This window comes from Helianthus annuus, chromosome 2 (assembly GCF_002127325.2).
Source record: "Helianthus annuus cultivar XRQ/B chromosome 2, HanXRQr2.0-SUNRISE, whole genome shotgun sequence".
Taxonomy (NCBI): domain Eukaryota; kingdom Viridiplantae; phylum Streptophyta; class Magnoliopsida; order Asterales; family Asteraceae; genus Helianthus; species Helianthus annuus.
Genome location: NC_035434.2, coordinates 151,116,713 through 151,139,912, shown reverse-complemented (window position 1 = coordinate 151,139,912; position 23,200 = coordinate 151,116,713). Strand labels below are relative to the sequence as shown.

Here is a 23,200-nt window from a genome sequence, read left to right as displayed (position 1 = left end):
ACATGATGGTTCAAGAAGAACCTCAGGTACCTGAAAATAAAGAGATCACGATAAATTGTATCATGTCTAAGATATGTATGGAATCGAAATAAAAATCGACGTTGTTATACTTTTGTATATAATGTAGCGCTTGAAATGATTAAGTGACAAGGATCAAGATTTGAGATCTGCCTATGAACGTAAACATAGAAATGATTGGCCAAAATGGAAAGATGCAAATAAGGAAAAGTTGAATTCTCTAATAACATGGAAAGTATCTAGACCAACAGGCCATACAACTGAAGTTGTAAAATATGTTGGATATAAACGGGTCTTTTATGCGAATTATGTGAAAATCAAATTGAGTGATATAAAGAAAAATTGGTGGCACAAGAATTTCGCAAGGACCTATGATTGATTATGAGGAGACGTATTCTCCAGTGGTGGATGCATTGACTTTCCAATAATTTATTAGTCTGGTAATATAAAGAGAGAATTGATATGCATCTTATGAATGTTATGTATCACTTGATACTGAAAGTTTACATTAAAGTCCTAAAGGATTAAATTATGTAAGTCATGTAAAGTAAGTTCTCGAGAATAATGTAATCATTTATACATATTCGGGCTTGAATAGGTTATGATTATTTTACATGTTGGAACTCATGATAAGTTTCCAAAGCAAATGAGTGCTTAAAAGGTTAATTGAAACATCCTAACAATGTAATACTTATGCACCAAGAAACATACATAGAAAGATTATACCCGATGATTTTGATATCTCAATAAATAGTGTACACGCATGGTACAATATGAATTTTGGAGATAAAACTCCTAAAGAGTGAAAGCACATGCATATTGGGATAAGACGGAACGAATTCCCTCATGGATTGAAAATGCCAAAAGCATTGATGTCAAAACCTCAAGAACATACTATATGAAGCTGACAAAATATGTATGGACAAAAATAGTCGGGTCGGGTGTGGTACAACTCGAGATATTCTCCTAAAGAGGGATATAAGTTTGATTAAATTAGCCATATCTTATCAACATTCTACTTTTAAAAGTTCACTATAATCGCAGTTACAGTGATGATGTCTAGGCATCATCGAGAGAAATTGTCGAGCTTTTAGAGGGAGAATTTTTGAATGACCTTGGCACGGTCTAATTATTACTCGAACTGCAGTTCGAGTATCTATGTAATTATATTTTACTAATCCATCAAGTACATCTAGAAGATGATGTTGAGATATTTTAGTATGGACATAGTTGAACCTTAAAGTATGTTAAAGGTTTTTAAGTCACTTGTTATAAGAAATGCCTATTATCATCTTCTACCAAAGTAGAGATTCTCATTCTAGAAGTACCATCGTTAAATGCATATGTGCATTAATATGTTTTGCTAGCTATTTATGGTTATAATATTTTTCACTTGAGTATTGTCATGATATAGCTTTTGTCAAGCAAAAAGACACTGGAATGAGTTCAAAGAAATATTTCAGGTATAAACGATATTTGATTATATTTTACTAACCCATCAAAACAAGTTTGGATAGTCTTGTAGATGCAGGAATGTAACAAAACACAATCGTGGACATATGATATTTTTGAAAGAAGGGACCTAAAGTCTCGTTAGAAGATTATACAACATTGCTCAACATAAAGGATTGCACATTAAGGGATTAAGGGATAAAGCGACAAATCATTGACTACAAAAGCTTTGATCAACTTTTAAAGAAGATGGGCACACGTCACTTAAAGTATACGTATTTTAATGAGGGGGAGATTTATTCAAGTTGCACTCTTTTTCCCTTAACTAAGTTTTGTCCCATTGGGTTTTCTTAGTAAGGTTTTTAATGAGGCAACGTATTCGATCCAGACATATCAGGGGGAGACAATACGCACTGCACTCTTTTTACTGCACTCTTTTTCCCTTAGCTGAGGTTTTGTCCCACTGGGTTTTCCTAGCAAGGTTTTTAACGAGGCAACATCTCTAAGCGTATAAAGTTGATAACCAAGGGGGAGTATTATAAATATATTGATATTGTGGTTATCAACGCCTAAAATAGAATAGGCTTATTCTCCAAGTTTCTTTACCCTATATATATTCCATTGTATGTATTGTATGAACTCACCATTAATAATAAACATCTCTTTCTCTCCCAATATCTTTTCTCATCTTCTTGCTATTAGGCTTGTTCATAACATGATTTTAATATTATAATAACTAGATTTACCACCCGCCGCAACGTGGCGGAGGATTCAATAGTTATATATCATATTAGATGAAAGGCAAAGGTTTCTCACATGACCACGAGCTTGTGTGTAAAACCAAGGAAAAAATAACTATGTCGATTTCTGACTCGCACGTTGCGACAGACCTATCAAATGGGGAAAAATAGACGCACTGCGACGAACATGTCAAACAGTAAAAAATAGATGAAAAAACGTTGAACCCCACACGCATGTTGCGGCGTGTTAAGTCAGAAATTTAGAACGACACGTTAAACGGAGAACTTATGAAAGATGAAAAGTATATAAGAGACTAAAGTTGAAAGTAAAAAATATGTATAGATTAAATTGCAAAAGATGAAAAGTTTTGGATTGAAAGTAAAAAAAATTAAAGGAGTTAAATTGCAAAAGATGAAAACTTTTGAATTAGAAGTAAAAAATCGAATTAATTAAAGGGGTTAAAATACCAAAGATTGAAACTTTAGACTTAAATTGCCAAAGATTGAACCTTTAGAGTTAAAAAATAAATCAATTAAACAAAAGAGATAAATAGATTTAGCTAAATTGATGTTTATTATTATTATTTAATAAAAGAGATAAATAAGAAAATAAGGGTGAGAAATTACAAGAGAGTGACATGTGTCCAAAAAGGATTTTTGTTTATTAGTATAGAAAGATATATAATTTTTAATACTTTTATTATTTTAATATTATAATAATAGTTATTCTTTTTTACTTTATAACTTTAATTTTTTTATACCAGGGGTTGGGATAAGTTTGGTGTCAACCGGTATCGAATCAGTATTGGTATCCAAAATACCGGGACCGTCCTGTTCGGTATCAGTACATGAAGGTAAAATCCGGCACTAATACAAAAAACGTCAAAAGTTTTCCGAATTGATATTGGAAATCTTTTGGTTCGGAAATTCAATGCTGCTACCCGGCACCATTTGCTCATCCCTGATCACGGTTACCGTACGGACAACAGTATCGTACAACTTTTTTTTGTTGATTTTCTACAACTTTTAATTTTTTCGGTTTTTAGTTTCAGTGTCACACCCCGATTTCCACGTGTCTCACCGGTGGGCCCGGTGGGGGATTATCGTGACGTAGTTGGCAACAATATAGTCAAACCACACAATATATGAATGCACAGCGGAAGCATAAAGATAATTATATTTCAACCATTGCTTGTAATATCAATGTATTACGAATAGTCGAAAAATGTATCCACAGGGGATCAAATAAAATATAAGTATTGTTCAACAGACGTAGGCATCTTAAGCTTGCGAGACTCTTTATTGATGCTAAGGAGAAATAGCCAACCAATTAGGCTTAGTACCTGCATTTAATCTTTTTGGGAAAATACGTTAGTTTACACTGGTAAATACATTCAACTGACACTTTGGTAAAATGTTTAATAAAATTGATTTGAATGCACAAGGCACAAACTCTTTATAACTTGGGATAATTTATAATTAAATCTTGTAAAGAATTACATGTTTACTATGCGTTCGGTCGCCCGGGTCGTGCCGGGTTAAAGTTTAATAGACACACCACAGAGCATAAAACCGTGGCGGGAAAACCAACGGCTATACCTTTATAATCATGGACATAATGCCGGGTGTACGCCTACACCCGGATGTCAAGGTCGTGGCCATTTCGTAAAATGCTGCCAAGGATATCCGGGACATGGTCATTAAGCCCCCAAAAGCGTAAAGCCAAACAAAACAATTTTTTAAACGGGTCACATTGATAATACCCAACTACTAATGAGTTGGGGTCAATTGCCCGACCAAGCGGTATTTTAAATACCGTAACCCAAGCCCGTATAACGGAAAATAAGTTAAAAGTATTTACCTTTGCAAGTATAAATCCTTAATCGAAATAAATCGCAGACAGCTTTTACTGGTCTCCTAATCTGGAACGAAGGTTTAAATTAACCTATTAGAATCCTAACGGGTCTTTAATTTAGCCGTAGCTTAGACCGGTCAGTTTCAACGGATAGTTACAGTTTAATCGCGTGAAAGGCGAAAACCGAGAATGGAATGTGATTTTGACCCAACAAGTTTGAAGACTTGTTTTATATGGGTATAATAATCACACCCTGGATTTTGGGGTCAAAATAATATGGTTTGACCCGTTTCGGCTAGTTTATGTAAACTAGTTACATAAGCCGAACCGTGCGCGCAAAAGGCGTAACGGGTAACCGTAAGAGTCTTACACGGGTTTCCTAAGTCAATATGCTTTAAAGAGGTTGTGGTATCAGTAGGATAGCTTCCATAATGCCCGTAACCAGTTTAAATTCATATTATGCCCCGTAGGGGTATTTCGGTCTTTTTAAAGATTATAAAAGAGGTTTCTGAGTTCTACAGGAAATCTGAGTTTCCCGAACAGTTTATAAAGCCTAAAATACTTGATTTATTATTTAAAATCAGTAGCAACTGGAATCGGGTCAAAAGACCTTGTAGAACTCAAGTTATGGCCGAAAAGGGTATATTCGGTATTTACCGAACCGTTGCCATAACCGCAGGTTATGAGCAGGTTAAAAATAATTAAAAATCTTTAAAAATCCCAAAATATTATTTTACATCAGTGTGTAAAAGGTTTGGTGTCGAAATCTGGGTTTAGATAGGCGTTATGCTAATTGCGCTATTAAATTACCAAAGTTTCCATAATTTGCGCTATTTAGCATAACTCCTATTCTGGACCTCGGATTGACGTGAAAATTTAGGGACATGCTTAGAAATCAGTAACTAAGGTTATGATCCTTTCATATGTCCGAATTTCTCGTTTTAATTTAAAAAGGGCGTTACGGTCAACTTTTAAGCATTTAACGGAATTGTGTAAAAGACTCGGACAAACAACGAACCGGTCACAGAGGTTTATACCATCATGTAACCTGGTCCTAAGAGAGTCCTAAGGCATATCTATATCATACTTTAACGGGTCAGAACTGCAGTCAATGCAAAAGTCAAAGCTTTGCGACTTTCGGCTCCGAACCGGGTCAAAACAGTAAATGGTCGGATCAAACAAGCTTAGACTAGTTAATATACTTATTATCATGTTTTATGAGTGTTTAAACAGGTTACATATCATCTACATTACAGATTATGCATGAAATCGCAAAATAGCATTTCTGTTGACTTTTTCTAAGCACGTTTGACTCGATATCTGGACTAGTTAGAGTGGTAATCAGAGGGTGCCCTTTTAGGGGTTTAAAGCCCACATGATTACCAACATATAACTATCTTTGATTCGACAAACCACTGGACCATTTGTGATTTATCGCAAAGTCAATCGTAAATTACGACGGATTGACTTTTAAGCTAAAACTATGGAAAAACGAAACCACAAAGGGTTAGGCAACTTACAGAAGCTTGGTGCACGACTAAGGATGTTAGAAGAGTGCTTGAGAGCTCCAGAGATGATCAAGAGAGCAGATTTGAGGTGTGGTGAACATTGGTGCAATGTATGTCCTTTTATAGTGAAAATTTGGACTTAAGATCATTACAACTCACCCTACATTGGATCATGGATGATCAGCAGGTGGCCCTGGGTGCTAGGGGGCATGTAGAGGGCGCCCATGCTTCAATTAATGCACATAATGTCGTTCACAAGCTCAAACAATGCATCTGTCCAAAGTTTCTGCATCTGGGGTCCGTACGCGGCCCACATTAGGATTTTGGTAACTTGGACGCGGGCCGCCTGAATCCTCATGTCAGTAAACGGATCTTCAGGTGGCGTGCGGCCCGCATTGGCTTGCATGTTTCACTTACGGGGCCCGCCTGAGGTCTGATTTCCAAGATTTTCAAATCTTTTGTAATCATTAACCTGACCTTTCGGTTTCGAAGGGGTAACTTTGCGATTTGGCCCTCGATTATTTACGATTAAGGGCCTCGTGACTTTTACCCGCATTGTTAAGTCCCCGGTTAGTTTAATTATTATCCGAAAAGCCTTAACTTTTATTGTTGACGCTTTTAACCCCTCGCATACGAATTTGATCATAACTTTCTCGTTTTAAAACGGAACTTCGCGAAATTTATATAGTATATTCTAGTGAGCGTATTTTACTGTTACAAAGCCTCGGGTTCGTCAAAGGGTCACTCAGAGGTGTAAATTAAACATGTTGACACGATTAACCCCCTGTAGCTTGTAATCTCTCACTTTCTCCCGCGTTTCGCTCTGTACGATCCATGATTTATTCATTTGAAGGTACGAGCATCATTTAGGGTTACTATACAGTATATTTACCCTTCGTTGACATTTATAACCCTCGAATTTACATACTTTCAAGGTTTGTCAATTTTAGTCCTTTATTTAATATTTAATGCCACGTGTAAACTCATGACACGTGTTAACACATTATTGGACACAAAATTTCGAGGTGTTACATCCTCACCCCCTTAAAATAAATCTCGACCCGAGATTTACTGAAATAAATAAGGGTATTTTTCTTTCATCGTGGCTTCAATCTCCCACGTGAATTCGGGACCTCTACGGGCATCCCATTTGACCTTAACAATAGGTACATGCTTCTTTCGAAGCTTCTTTACCTGTCGATCTTCAATCGACAAAGGTTTCTCCACAAATTTCAAGCTCTCATCTATATGCACATCTGTATGGGGTATTACCAGTGATTCGTCAGCGAAGCACTTTTTCAGATTGCAGATGTGGAACACATTGTGAATTCCATGGAGCTGCTCTGGTAAGTTTAACTTGTAGGCAACTGACCCGACACGTTCGATAACCTCGAAAGGTCCTATGTATCTCGGGCTTAGTTTGCCTTTCTTACCGAAACGCATCACCCCCTTCCAGGGTGATACTTTAAGTAACACTTTTTCACCTACTTCGAAGTGAAAATCTTTACGCTTTGGATCCGCGTAACTCTTCTGCCTATCTCGGGCAGCTTTGAGACGGTCTCGAATCTGGACAATCTTGTCCGTCGTCTCGAAGACTATCTCTGGTCCTGATAATTGGACATCTCCAACTTCCGCCCAACAAACAGGCGATCTACACTTTCTACCGTATAATGCCTCGAAAGGCGCAGCCTTTATGCTGGTATGGTAGCTATTGTTGTAGGAGAATTCGATTAATGGTAGGTTCTTATCCCAACTCCCACCCAAATCGATAGCACATGCACGTAGCATGTCTTCCAACGTTTGAATAGTACGCTCACTCTGGCCGTCTGTCTGAGGATGGTAAGCCGTACTAAAATTCAAACGTGTGCCCAAAGATTGCTGGAAGTTTTTCCAGAAATGAGACGTGTATCTAGAATCCCGGTCAGAGATAATAGACACAGGTATGCCATGCAAGGCTACAATCTTATCAACGTATAACTGGGCCAACATGTTGGAGCAATAAGTCTCCTTGATGGGTAAGAAATGAGCTGACTTAGTCAGTCTATCGACTATAACCCATATTGTATCATTTCCTTTTCTCGTCTTGGGTAACTTGGTAATAAAATCCATAGTTACACATTCCCACTTCCATTCGGGAAGTTCAGGCTGTTGTAGCAAGCCAGACGGCTTTTGATGCTCAGCTTTGACTTGCGCACAAGTCAAGGATTTGGCTACATAAGCGGCTACAGACTTTTTCAAGCCTATCCACCAATAATTTGCCTTTAGATCCTGATACATCTTATCAGCTCCTGGGTGAACAGAATATTTGGAACTATGGGCTTCCTGGAGGATAACATCTCGTAGTCCTCCATGAATTGGAACCCATATTCGTCCATTTAATCGTAAGATTCCGTCCTTGCTAAGAGTTAACTGCTCCTCAGTTACTCCCAGCTTCTCTTTAGGATAGTTAGCTTCCAACACAGCTTCTCTCTGTGCAGCTAACAACCTTTCAATCAAATTATTCTTGACTTCAATGCTCTTGGCATTGATTCGGATGGGTCTCACCCTTTCCTTTCTACTTAAGGCATCAGCGACTACATTCGCCTTGCCGGGGTGATATCTGATTTCACAATCATAATCATTTAAAGTCTCCATCCAACAGCGTTGCCTCATGTTTAATTCCTTCTGATTAAACAGATGTTGAAGGCTCTTATGATCAGAATAGATCACAAACTTGATACCATACAGATAATGCCTCCACAACTTTAGTGCGAACACAACGGCACCCAGCTCCAAGTCATGGGTGGTGTAATTCTTCTCATGCACCTTTAACTGTCTCGAAGCATAGGCAATAACTTTGCCTTTCTATATGAGCACACATCCCATGCCAGTGTGTGATGCGTCGCAGTAAACTACGAACTCTTCGGTACCTTCAGGTAGTGTCAGTACAGGAGCGTTGCTCAACTTTTTCTTCAGAATATCAAAGGACTCTTGCTGCTTAGGGCCCCAAATGAACTTTACTTTCTTCTTGGTCAAAGAAGTTATGGGCGCAGCAATCCTTGAAAAATTTTCAATGAAACGCCTATAATATCCTGCTAACCCCAGGAAACTACGAATTTCTGTAGGTGTCTTTGGCTCTTGCCAATTCATGACAGCTTCAACTTCAGCGGGATCCACTTGGATACCTCGCTCGCTGACGACATGTCCAAGAAATTGGACTTCTCGAAGCCAGAATTCGCATTTAGAGAATTTGGCATAGAGTTTCTCATGATGCAGGAGTTTGAGAATACAACGAAGGTGTTTCTCATGGTCAGCTCGGTTCTTCGAGTAGATAAGAATGTTGTCAATGAAAACGATGACGAATTTGTCTAAGTACGGCTTGCAAACGCGATTCATGAGATCCATGAACGCAGCCGGTGCATTTGTGAGCCCAAAAGGCATCACTAGGAACTCGTAGTGACCGTAACGAGTCCTAAATGCGGTTTTATGTATGTCTTCATCTCTGACTTTCAGTTGATGGTAGCCTGACCTCAAGTCAATTTTCGAAAAATAACTTGCCCCTTGTAACTGATCGAACAAATCGTCGATCCTCGGCAAGGGATATCTATTCTTTATCGTGACCTTATTAAGCTCGCGATAATCGATGCACAGACGCATCGATCCGTCCTTCTTCTTTACAAACAGGACAGGTGCTCCCCAGGGAGACGAACTAGGTTTGATGAAACCTTTAGCTAGCAGTTCATCCAGCTGGGTCCTCAACTCCTTCATTTCGGTTGGTGCTAGCCTGTAAGGTGCTCTAGCAATAGGTACTGCTCCAGGGATGATATCAATCCTAAATTCCACTTGCCTATCTGGTGGCAGACCAGGTAGATCTTCAGGGAAAACTTCTGGATATTCCGAAATGACGGGAATGTCTTCTATCTTCGGTTTAGGCTCTTCAAAAATCACATGTGCCATGTAGATGACACAACCCTTCTTTAGACATTTTGAAGCCTTGAGCATAGTCACTTGCTCAGGTAATCCGTACTGGGTATCTCCCCGAATGGTAAGCGATTCACCAGACGGAGTCTTTATCACCACTTGCTTTCTGTTGCAGACGATTTGGGCCTGGTTGTGAGATAACCAGTCCATACCCAATACTAGGTCAAAACCGGCCAATTTAAAGGGAAGTAGAGATAGAGGAAAAGAGTGGTTCTTAATGGATATCACACATCCATCTAACACAGTGGAGACGGTTTCTATTGTGCCATATGCTAGCTCTACCTCATAATTCACATTTAAGGTTTTGACAGGCATATCTAGCAATTTGCAAAATTTATGATCTACGAAAGACTTATCAGCGCCCGAATCAAAAAGTACTCTTGCAAAGATATCATTTACGAGGAAAGTACCTGTGATCACGTTATCGTCTAGCACAGCTTCTTTCGCATCCATTCTGAAGACTCTCGCATTGGTCTTCTTGGCTTCTTCAGGCTTCTTGGCATATTTAGGGTAGTTGCTTTTAATGTGACCCTTCTCGTTGCAGCCATAGCAGGTTGCATCCTTTATCTTTTTGCAATCCACGGTCTTGTGGTCCTTGGACTTGCATAACCGCAAGCATACGACTTCGACTGAGTCTGCGAGTTTGATTCGAGTCTACACTTTCCAAAGTGATGTCTCTTGCAATTCTTGCACTTGGGCTTCTCACCAGATTGTTGCCCATCCTTCCTTGACTCAGACCCTCTCTTGTCGTCACCGTTTCCACGGTGCTTCTTGCTCGACCTCCGTGAAGTATTATCTTCATGCTTTCTCTTCTCAGCCTCTTTGTTCCTCAGCGATCTTTGTCGGACCGCATCCAGAGTGAGGGACAAAGAAATGTCAGCTACAGATCTAAAGGTCGCTGGCCGAGAGGCCTTTACGCTTGCCTTTATCTCGGGGGCTAAACCACCGATAAAACAAGCTATTCTTTTTGGCTCCGGGGTTACCAGATACGGAACCAACCGGGACATCGTGTTGAAGCTCGTGAGGTAAGCTTGACAGTCAAGGTTCGTCATAACCAACGATAGAAAGTCGGTCTCAATCTTTTCAACTTCATGTTGAGGGCAGTAATTCTCCTTGATTAGAGAAATGAATTCCTCCTATGTCATGCTGTATAGAACAGCCTTTCCCGAGGCCTGAACCAAAGACCTCCACCAAGCCAGGGCCTCGCCCTTGAATGATTGTGAAACAAATTTTACCACATCTTTCTCTGCGCAACCACTGATGTCCACCACGGTGTCCATCTCGTCTATCCACGTCATGCAATCAACCGCGCCTTTCTCCCCAGTGAAGTCTCGGGGTTTGCATGATACGAAATACTTGTAGGTGCAGCCCCTGGCGCGAGATGCATCAGTATACACCTTTTCTGGACGGACACTGTTTTCATTGGACGAGTGATTATCATCGTCCTTTTTAGGCTTGGACGGTGGTTTGCTGTGAGATTTTGAGTGGGTTTTCGGCTTTGAGTGTGGTTTAGATATGGTTCTGCTCCGGGATTCAGTATACTCCTCGTATTGTCGATCCAGGGCTGCCTTAACAGCATTGTCGACAAGAGCTTTTAATTCAGCGCCCGTCAAATGAACCTGGGCGTTATTGTATTCGTCTTCTTTCGAATGACTATTCTCCCCACTTGGATCAGCCATGGTAACTTGAATCTGCTACAGAAGATAACGAAAAATTTTATTTAGGAGTTTATTATGGAATTGTCTTTTATGGCAATTCATTAACCATGGTAAACAGAAACCATATCTGGTTAATTTGTTACTCACTTTTATTTAGGATTTGAACATACTTATCCTAATTATAAACAATATTGTTATTGGCATAAAAGCCTAGTCACGAGGACGTTTTTTTTTATAATATTAGACGGGATTACAGAGAATCAAGGCATGAAGGTTTGAACCGTAGTCCTTTTACCTTTTCTGACAGGGAGTCATAGACTACCACTGCCTTTTGTCTTATATGACAATAATTATGGCCCGTAGGCACTACATCTCTAATGGATGTTTAATAATTTTTGGCCCATAGGCACTACATCGCTAATGGATGTTTATAAGTTTGGCCCGTAGGCACTACATCACTAATGGATGCTTAATAAGTTTGGCCCGTAGGCATTACATCACTAATGGATGTTTAACAAATGATCATCTTTATTGACGATTTAACCCATGATTTACAAATCATTAATTTGGGCTTTGGAATCCTTAAAAGGATTCTTATATAAGAATGACGCGTGCGATTTTAACGAATCACATCTGCCATGAACGTTAACATGATTACAGAGGTTAACTGGAAATCTGAATCTTTTAATCAGGTCTTACCATCTTGGCCAGATCTTATAAAGACACCTGGCTAGGTTTCACTCTTAAGATTCTTTATTTAGGCAGATTTAAATTTAAAAGGAATTATTTCTGATTTATTTCTTATATAATAACAAAACTGAAATTCATAACTTAACATTCCATAAATTTCAAATATGATTACACGCTGCCCTAAACGGGACTTTTTAAATAAGTAAATACCCGCAGAGGTTTATAGAAAAACAAGTCCACGCAGGGACCAATAAAAGATAGATGTCCGCGCAGGGACTAAAAGATAAGTCCACGTAGGGACTGAAATACGATAGATGTCCACGCAGGGACTAAATTGTAAATACAACAATACATAAGGAGACTAATGGTCTCGTTTCTTCCTCCCTTTTAGTAGGTTTGCTAGGCCCTTGAGAAATCCACGATTACTCTTACGTTCTTGTTCGAAGTCTCGTTCCACACGGTTTAGACGGTGGAGTATTTCTTCTTGCTCCGGTGGAGAAAAACATGGCTGCTGTGACGGTTGTTGAACCGGAGGTCTAGGAGGTATTGGATACCCATGAGCTGAGTAATCTGGTCTCCAAGAGGTTCCATGGAGGGCATTATAATTAGCCGCTACCACGTATGGATCGGCATCATAGTTATAGTTGTAGTGCGTGTGAGTCGGCTGCTCAAACGGATTGTACGCGGTGGAAGCGCCGTACGCTGGTATCGGATTGTCATATCCGAATGGTGGCGGAGGTGGTGCAACTGGTGCAGAATTCACCTCTGCAGGGTGACCAGAAGGTTCCCCTAATTGTGGTTCTTCTTCCGGCACTGACGGAAAGTGACTCGCACTCGAGTGGCGAGGGGTGCTGAAATGGAATTCCCCTCCTCGGGTGGACATCCGTGCGCCTGATCTTCTACGCCTTGGCGGATCTGGAATTACTGGTTGAACCGGTGGCGGTGGCGGTGGCGCAACTGCCACAAACCGCGAATCCTCAGAAGGATCCTGTTGCTGCTGTTGGTCATGAGGCGAGAAATGATGTGAAGGTGTAAAGTACCAATTACATTGGTCAAACCTCGCCTGGTAGCTGTCAGGACCTTGATAGGGTGTTCCATGGAAGGATGACCCATCAGAGATCTCGATTGGATGATTGGGAGTACCCCTTGCAGGCTCGACGGGATCTGTATCCTCGTCCATATCCACGGCATTATCGTCAGAAAAGTGATCCTCTGGTCCTAAAGGGTTATACCCTATTGGCTCTTGGACATAATCCGCCGGGTTAAACTGTCCAACGAAGAAAGGTGAAGGATCGCCATAAGAACGGTGCGAAGCAGATCGCTGGAGAGGTATAAAGGATGGTTGAGGGTTATTGGGATTGTTTTCCGAATCTGGTCCAAAAGAATGACGGTATGAGGGTGTCGAACTGTGCGAGGTAGAATGTCTCGCAGGTTCAAAGAGGTTTCTTCTGCGTCTCTGTGGTTCCTCACTTCTTGTACTGGAAGGAGCTCGCATGTTCGAAGGTCCAGCCTCGTGATCATTGTGAGTAATGATCGTCCCTTTGCCTCTTCCTCCTCTTCCTCGTCTGATTGCTGGTGGCATATTTCCTGCTTTTAAAACTTTAAATAACAACAAACAATAAAAAGACAAACTGGAATAACAATTCGAATTTGTCCTATGTTCTTGTCTAGACTCAAGTATGTGCAATTGTGTAACTGAGATTAAACACAAAGGCTAGTGTTTAATTCACTCAGTGTTGGCTCTGATACCAACCTGTCACACCCCGATTTCCACGTGTCTCACCGGTGGGCCCGGTGGGGGATTATCGTGACGTAGTTGGCAACAATATAGCCAAACCACACAATATATGAATGCACAGCGGAAGCATAAAGATAATTATATTTCAGCCATTGCTTGTAATGTCAATGTATTACGAATAGTCGAAAAATGTATCCACAGGGGATCAAATAAAATATAAGTATTGTTCAACAGACGTAGGCATCTTAAGCTTGCGAGACTCTTTATTGATGCTAAGGAGAAATAGCCAGCCAATTACGCTTAGTACCCGCATTTAATCTTTTTGGGAAAATACGTCAGTTTACACTGGTAAATACTTTTAGCTTATTTTCCGTTATACGGGCTTGGGTTACGGTATTTAAAATACCGCTTGGTCGGGCAATTGACCCCAACTCATTAGTAGTTGGGTATTATCAATGTGACCCGTTTAAAAATTTGTTCTGTTTGGCTTTACGCTTTTGGGGGCTTAATGACCATGTCTCGGATATCCTTGGCAGCATTTTACGAAATGGCCACGACCTTGACATCCGGGTGTAGGCGTACACCCGGCATTATGTCCATGATTATAAAGGTATAGCCGTTGGTTTTCCCGCCACGGTTTTATGCTATGTGGTGTGTCTATTAAACTTTAACCCGACACGACCCGGGCGACCGAACGCATAGTAAACATGTAATTCTTTACAAGATTTAATTATAAATTATCCCAAGTTATAAAGAGTTTGTGCCTTGTGCATTCAAATAAATTTTATTAAACATTTTACCAAAGTGTCAGTTGAATGTATTTACCAGTGTAAACTGAGGTATTTTCCCAAAAAGATTAAATGCAGGTACTAAGCGTAATTGGCTGGCTATTTCTCCTTAGCATCAATAAAGAGTCTCGCAAGCTTAAGATGCCTACGTCTGTTGAACAATATTTATATTTTATTTGATCCCCTGTGGATACATTTTTCGACTATTCGTAATACACTGATATTACAAGCAATGGTTGAAATATAATTATCTTTATGCTTCCGCTGTGCATTCATATATTGTGTGGTTTGACTATATTGTTGCCAACTACGTCACGATAATCCCCCACCGGGCCCACCGGTGAGACACGTGGAAATCAGGGTGTGACATTCAGGGGTAGGGATGAGCTCGGTGTCAACCGATACAGAATCAGTACTGATCCTGAAAATACCGGTTACGGTACCGGTATATGAAGGTAAAAAACGGTAGTGAACCGGTACTAGAAATGCCAAAAGTCGGTACCGAATTGGTACTTAAGATCTTTCGGTTCGGCAAATTTGGTATCGGTACCCAGAACAATTTGCTTATCTCTGACCACGGGTTTCATACGAACAACATCATTACCATACAACTTTTTTGGTTGATTTTCTTTCGGTTATCTTTTAGTGTTTTTTTTCTACATTTTCTTTTTATTCTTGTCAGCATTTCCATTCGCAACACGCTCGTAGTGATTTTAAAACACATGTAAACACAGACTAAATAACAAAAGAAATTCACTGCAACGAGGCGAACTTCTTTAAACCTAGTTAATATAAAGAGTTAAATGCTTGGTTGGTCCCTGTGGTTTGCAAAAAATTCATACTTGGTCCTAATGGTTTACTAATTACACGCGTGGTCCCAAAAGTTGTCAAAAATGAACTCGGTTGGTCCCTTAACCTAACTTCTGTTTAATTTCTCAGTTAACTATGTATGAAATGACTATATTACCCTTGAACATTTAAAAACCTAAAACTAAGAATTAAACAGCATCATCTTCATCACCATCATCATTACCGAATGAATAAAACTTACCGAGTTAAGTGAAAAACCAGTGGTTTTTGAAGCCTGAGTTGTGATATTTCCTCTTTGATTCAGAATAATAATATTGGGATTGGAAGAGAGAGAAGGAATGTGAGAAGCCATGATGTCCAATTACTCGCTGCTTGTGCTGCTGCTGCTGCTGCTTTTAAAGGTAACGTGGATAAAGAAAACATGGTTCAAAGTAGGACACCTTTCACCACTAAACTAATCAGTTATCCAATACTATTTTTATTTCACTTCTTTGAAAAAATACATACAAAATGACAAGTCAACACAAATTCATTCAACACTGTACAAGACTGAAAGAAGATGATGATTTCAAGGCTTAGACCTTGTTGAGCCTGTGTTCTCCAATCATCCACCTGGTCAAGTGAGTCGGGTCAACGGCAAGAGCATTAAATGCCTTGGGCAGATCCCAAGATCTGACCCGATTAGCTCGTATTCCGTCACTGCTGCTTCCATCTCACCTTCCACATCATCTATAACTGTCACTGAATGAAGAACCTCCTCATAATGCTTCTCTTTTTCACTGTCATTTTGGAAAGGTTCCATCGCTGGGTTCTACTTGTTGCAAAAAAGAAATTTTTATAATTAATACCTTACATTTCTCCGACGACCTGTCGGCCGCCCGGTTTCTCCGGCAAATCAACCAATCCACCACGACCACCTCCTCCTCCCTCTTCTCTCCCGTTTTTTTCCGGCCACACATACATAATCCTTCTTTTTCCATATAACACCAACAAAACCCGCACTCGCAGTTCAGATATGAGAGAGAGAGAGAGGAATCTAGACGAGAAAGATGAGAGGGAGAAAGAGGGGTGGCGGTGACAGGCCCTAGATCTGTCGGATGATGATGGTTAGGGTGAGATTGGGGGTGGGTTGGTGATGAAGATGATGCAGGTTGTGTTTAATTCTTAGTTTTAGGTTTTTAATTGTTCAAGGGTAAGATAGTCATTTCACACATAGTTAACTGAGAAATTTAACAGAAGTTAGGTCAAGGGACCAACCGAGTTCATTTTTGACAACTTTTGGGACCACGCCTGTAATTAGTAAACCACTAGGACCAATTATGAAATTTTTGCAAACCACAGGGACCAACCAAGCATTTAACTCTAATATAAATATTAAGTCTTTAACTATCAATAGTTATATTAATACACGCAAATTCAAATATAATAACGATGCTTATCGCTAAAGCCATGATCTATACTATATAATAAAAGAAACCAATAAATGGACACATGTCATTCATTGAAGCCATCAATTAAAAGATAATTATAAAATTAAATTTAATATAAATTTAAACAATTCGTATAGGAGATAATCTAATATTTTAAAATATTTATCAGATTTAATAATAATAATAATAATAATAATAATAATAATAATAATAATAATTTCTCTATATGAGTTGATAATATTATTAAATAATTTAGTAAAATTAAAGATGTTATTTTGGAGATTAAAACTGAGCTATAGAAAGAAAAAAGATGGATAAGTTGTTAGAGAAATATCATTAAGAATATAGAGATTAGAAATAACTTAGGTAAAATTAATTAATGTTAACGAGTCAAAAAAATCCTAGGAGGCAAATCATGTGAAAAATGATTACGTACACCAAGAAAAGTAGTCACCAGATATATTTTTTTATTAAATTCATTTAACCTGTATAATAAACATGGTTTTTTAAAGATATAACATTTTTATTTTTTACCATACAAAATTACATTTATGCAACTCGTGTAATACACGGGGTTTTTAAAAATATAACTTTTTTTATTATGTAGTATATAAAATTAGATTTATTCAATCCATATAATACATATAGTTTATAAAGATATAACTTTTTATTGTTCGATATATAAAATTACATGTGCTCAACCCGTATAACACATGAGATTCTTAAAAATGTAACTTATTTCATTATTTAATATATAAAATTAAATTTACTAAACCCGTACAATACACCGGGTTTCTAAAAATACAACATTTTTTTATTATTTAATATATAAAATTACATTTATTCAACCCATATAATAAACGTGATTTTTAATTGTATATTATTTTATTATTTGATAAATAAAATTATATTTATTCAACCCGTATAATAAACAAGATTTTTAAAGATATATATATTTTTATATTATTTGTTATATAAAAATACATTTATTCATCCCGTGTAATACACGGGGTTCTAGCCTAGTATATATATATATACACAAGTTACACACCATCCCCAATGCCACCGCCTTCGTGAATCTTGGCAACTAAAGAAAGTTTTGGTTGATATCCGTTCACGTTGGTTTCGTTAATCTTGATCTTCAAAAGATTCTCATTCTTGATTTTCTTCCACAGATAATGGATGATAACTTCTTTGTTAGTGGTAAGAAATCAGTTCCCGATTGAGGAAGAGGGTGGCTGAGGCCAACATAGACTGCTTATCTCGGATTCTTGCCCCAAGAATTATCATCTATTATCGGTTGAAGAAGATCAAGAAAGATAATCTTCCAAGAAAAAGATTAGCGAAGCCAATGTATATGGAAATCACCCAAAGGATCTTGCAGGTACGTATTACATTATCACAAGCGGTTAACATCCCACGGTTGGATTCAAATGACATGAAGGTTCATTTAAAATCCTTGTTCGAAGATGGATATGTTGGTGTTTCTGATGATGATAATGAGTTCTAGTTTGATAGACTTTTGGATGCTTACAAATCAAAGAAGCATGAACCTCCAAAAGGTCACAGACTCGAGGCGAGGAACTACTAGCTAGATCGAGAGTGGTCCTTACAAATAAAGTTTTTGTTAGCCTTAATAAGTATTGACCCAAGTTTAGATAGTACATAATTTAGTGATCTAATATCAGTTAGTAAGTTAAGGGTTGAAATTATAAGTATCAGATTTAGTAGGTTAAATGTGTAATTATGTACAAAATCAATGAAGTGTTGTGTCACTTCTTGAATGGTCGCGTCGGTTCATTTAGCACCGTGCTTGTGTATAAATAGAGCCAAACAATGTATGTCAATGAATTAGAGTGATTTCAATTCAGTTATGTATTCATGATTTTGTTCCTATGTCGAACCAAAGTGGTATTAGAACAAAGTTGGAATCATTGGAAGAACAATCTCAATCTCATTCAAGTCAATCGGTTGGAGAGGTAATGGTGGATTCCGATATGGGTGATGGACAAAGGGGAATTCACACTCTACAGGGGCAAGAGGGAATAACCTTTAGTTTTAGTCTCACAAACTTGTAAGTGAAAACCTCTACACAACTAGAAACAAAAATTTATTTGTATGTTTTAAAGAAACTTATGGAATTGAGGCAACGAGACCATAGTCACTGGAAACGCAGATCCCCCCTCAAATCCCGAATCGGTTCGGCCGTATCGGAATCGGGTACAGAATCGAACCATTCGACCTGGATTCACGAACCAGATCGGAAGAAAGGTCGTACCCGATTATCACAATACTTGTTCTGAATCACTGAAAAACATGTTTTCGATTGAAAAATTCGTCGTTTCGGAACGATTCGATTAGCGTACTAGTCAATAGATGCACGAATTGCAAATGTGTTTAGACACTTTTCTCGCTTTTTTAATGGAGCCTAATTGCCGACCTATAATAATGTAACTGATTGCATTATTTTAGGAGATATATTTGTAATTGATATTATTACTAGTGATAATTCCCGCGAATTTCGCGGTGTTGAAAATTGATATGTTTCTTACTTTTAGAAAAAAAGTTGTGTTACTGATCATAAAGAAACTGTACGCATGAACTTATTATGGAAATCTGAAGTTGAAGATTAAAATAAAACGAAGCATCGTACTATAGATAATTAACTATATGAGTTTACAAATTAAAAAATATAGAGAACAAATTATATTGTTGAAGTTGCTCGAGCCTGCAAAACAAAATAAAAAATTATTAGAACTAAAAATAAATATAAAATTTAAACTAAAAACAGAAACAACAAAAAGAGTATGCATTAAATCTACATAATATATTTTTTTTTACATTCATGACCAATCAAAATAAAGCAAAATAGTAATCTAGATATTAAAATAGGATACACCTTCGTCCGACGATCCGTGTCAGGACCTACAGAGCCTCTGACCACTTTTATGCCATGCAGCAGAACCATTTTTTCTGCAAAATAAAAATAAGAAAATTAATTGAATATAAGAAATAGTCATTCATGACTCGTTTATGACAATATATGTTTAGTAACATATGACTTACGAATAGGCCAAGTCGGATGAAATTAGGGCATATCTAAGTAAAAACATAAAAAACACTAAAAGCAAGAATACAATTGAAGGTTTATATAGTATGTTTTAAAAACTGAATGGTTCCAAATTCTAAAAATAACGGAATTAATTTTGTTAACCCCACTAATCAAAACTGTTTCCATATATCTTATACTCAATGTATGATCATGTTGAGATCAAATCTCAGCCGTCTAAAATAGGAAAATCATTAATCACGTGGTCAATCCGCATGTTGGAAAGAGATGCCAGATATCAAAAATATCGGACATAATTTAGTAACTCTCATAACAATTCGAATTCAAATCCCAAAAATATTCCAATTTTATTTTAAGTACCTCGCCAACTGAAAATGAAAATGGACTGTTAAATTCAAAAAACTTCCATAGGAATAACTTATTTCATAGGGGAAGGTTGACAATTAACTATTAACTATCATCGTCTATATCTATATTGAACTAACTAATTGATTAAAATCAATAACGGCTTGCAATAAGGACTACTCGATCAAAATCATAGTCGCAAAATTGTTCAATATTCTCCCTAAAGGTTTCATAAGCACCCCCTTAGATCGATATGCTTAAAAAACAAAAAAAAGTTCAAAAATTACCTCAAGAAACGTATGATGAACCTGTCAAAGCCACCGACTATATGAGTTTACAAATTAAAAAATATAGAGAACAAATTATATTGTTGAAGTTGCTCGAGCCTCCAAAACAAAACAAAAAATTATTAGAACTAAAAATAAATATAAAATTTAAATTAAAAGCAGAAACAACAAAAAGAGTATTCATTAAATCTACATAATATATTGTTTTTTTTACATTCATGACCAATCAAAATAAAGCAAAATAGTAATCTAGATATTAAAATATGATACACCTTCGTCCGACGATCCGTGTCGGGACCTACAGAGTCTCTGACCACTTTTATGCCATGCAGCAGAACCATTTTTTCTGCAAAATAAAAATAAGAAAATTAATTGAATATAAGAAATAGTCATTCATGACTCGTTTATGACAATATATGTTTAGTAACATATGACTTACGAATAGGTCAAGTCGGATGAAAATAGGGCATATCTAAGTAAAAACATAAAAAACACTAAAAGCAAGAATACAATTGAAGGCTTATATAGTATGTTTTAAAAACTGAATGGTTCCAAATTCTAAAAATAACAGAACTAATTTTGTTAACCCCACTAATCAAAACTGTTTCCATGTATCTTATAATCAATGTATTATCATATTGAGATCAAAGCTCAGCCGTCTAAAATAGGAAAATCATTAATCACGTGGTCAATCCGCATGTTGGAAAGAGATGCCAGTTACCAAAAATATCGGACATAGTTTAGTAACTCTCATAACAATTCGAATTCAAATCCCAAAAATATTGCAATTTTATTTTAAGTACCTCGCCAACTGAAGATGAAAATGGACTGTTAAATTCAATAAACTTCCATAGGTATAACTTATTTCATAGGGGAAGGTTGACAATTAACTATTAACTATCACTGTCTATATCTATATTGAATTAATTAATTGATTAAAATCAATAACGACTTGCAATAAGGACTACTCGATCAAAATCATAGTCGCAAAATTGTTCAATATTCTCCCTAAAGGTTTCATGAGCACCCCCTTAGATCGATATGCTTAAAAAACAAAAAAAAGTTCAAAAATTACCTCAAGAAACGTATGATGAACCTGTCAAAGCCACCGACTATATGAGTTTACAAATTAAAAAATATAGAGAACAAATTATATTGTTGAAGTTGCTTGAGCCTCCAAAACAAAACAAAAAATTATTAGAACTAAAAAGAAATATAAAATTTAAATTAAAAGTAGAAACAACAAAAAGAGTATTCATTAAATCTACATAATATATTGTTTTTTTTACATTCATGACCAATCAAAATAAAGCAAAATAGTAATCTAGATATTAAAATATGATACACCTTCGTCCGACGATCCGTGTCGGGACCTACAGAGTCTCTGACCACTTTATGCCATGCAGCAGAACCATTTTTTCTGCAAAACAAAAATAAGAAAATTAATTGAATATAAGAAATAGTCATTCATGACTCGTTTATGACAATATATGTTTAGTAACATATGACTTACGATTAGGTCAAGTCGGATGAAAATAGGGCATATCTAAGTAAAAACATAAAAAACACTAAAAGCAAGAATACAATTGAAGGGTTATATAGTATGTTATAAAAACTGAATGGTTCCAAATTCTAAAAATAACAGAATTAATTTTGTTAACCCCACTAATCAAAACTGTTTCCATGTATCTTATAATCAATGTATTATCATGTTGAGATCAAATCTCAGCCGTCTAAAATAGGAAAATCATTAATCACGTGGTCAATCCGCATGTTGGAAAGAGATGCCAGTTACCAAAAATATCGGACATAATTTAGTAACTCTCATAACAATTCGAATTCAAATCCCAAAAATATTGCAATTTTATTTTAAGTACCTCGCCAACTGAAGATGAAAATGGACTGTTAAATTTAATAAACTTCCATAGGTATAACTTATTTCATAGGGGAAGGTTGACAATTAACTATTAACTATCATTGTCTATATCTATATTGAATTAATTAATTGATTAAAATCAATAACGACTTGCAATAAGGACTACTCGATCAAAATCATAGTCGCAAAATTGTTCAATATTCTCCCTAAAGGTTTCATGAGCACCCCCTTAGATCGATATGCTTAAAAAACAAAAAAAAGTTCAAAAATTACCTCAAGAAACGTATGATGAACCTGTCAAAGCCACCGACTATATGAGTTTACAAATTAAAAAATATAGAGAACAAATTATATTGTTGAAGTTGCTTGAGCCTCCAAAACAAAACAAAAAATTATTAGAACTAAAAATAAATATAAAATTTAAATTAAAAGTAGAAACAACAAAAAGAGTATTCATTAAATCTACATAATATATTGTTTTTTTTACATTCATGACCAATCAAAATAAAGCAAAATAGTAATCTAGATATTAAAATATGATACACCTTCGTCCGACGATCCGTGTCGGGACCTACAGAGTCTCTGACCACTTTTATGCCATGCAGCAGAACCATTTTTTCTGCAAAATAAAAATAAGAAAATTAATTGAATATAAGAAATAGTCATTCATGACTCGTTTATGACAATATATGTTTAGTAACATATGACTTACGAATAGGTCAAGTCGGATGAAAATAGGGCATATCTAAGTAAAAACATAAAAAACACTAAAAGCAAGAATACAATTGAAGGCTTATATAGTATGTTTTAAAAACTGAATGGTTCCAAATTCTAAAAATAACAGAACTAATTTTGTTAACCCCACTAATCAAAACTGTTTCCATGTATCTTATAATCAATGTATTATCATATTGAGATCAAAGCTCAGCCGTCTAAAATAGGAAAATCATTAATCACGTGGTCAATCCGCATGTT

The 23,200-nt window shown here is 36.9% G+C and overlaps 1 long non-coding RNA gene across 1 annotated transcript; it reads right to left on the bottom strand.

Moving 5' to 3' along the window:
• Positions 1 to 20,352: 20,352 nt before the first annotated feature.
• On the bottom strand, positions 20,353 to 21,522 carry LOC118487618. The gene is made up of 3 exons (XR_004882147.1): positions 21,425 to 21,522; positions 20,622 to 20,695; positions 20,353 to 20,448 (listed from the first exon to the last, which is right to left on the bottom strand). It is a non-coding gene; the product is annotated as an uncharacterized LOC118487618 (long non-coding RNA).
• Between the last annotated feature and the right edge of the window lie 1,678 nt (positions 21,523 to 23,200).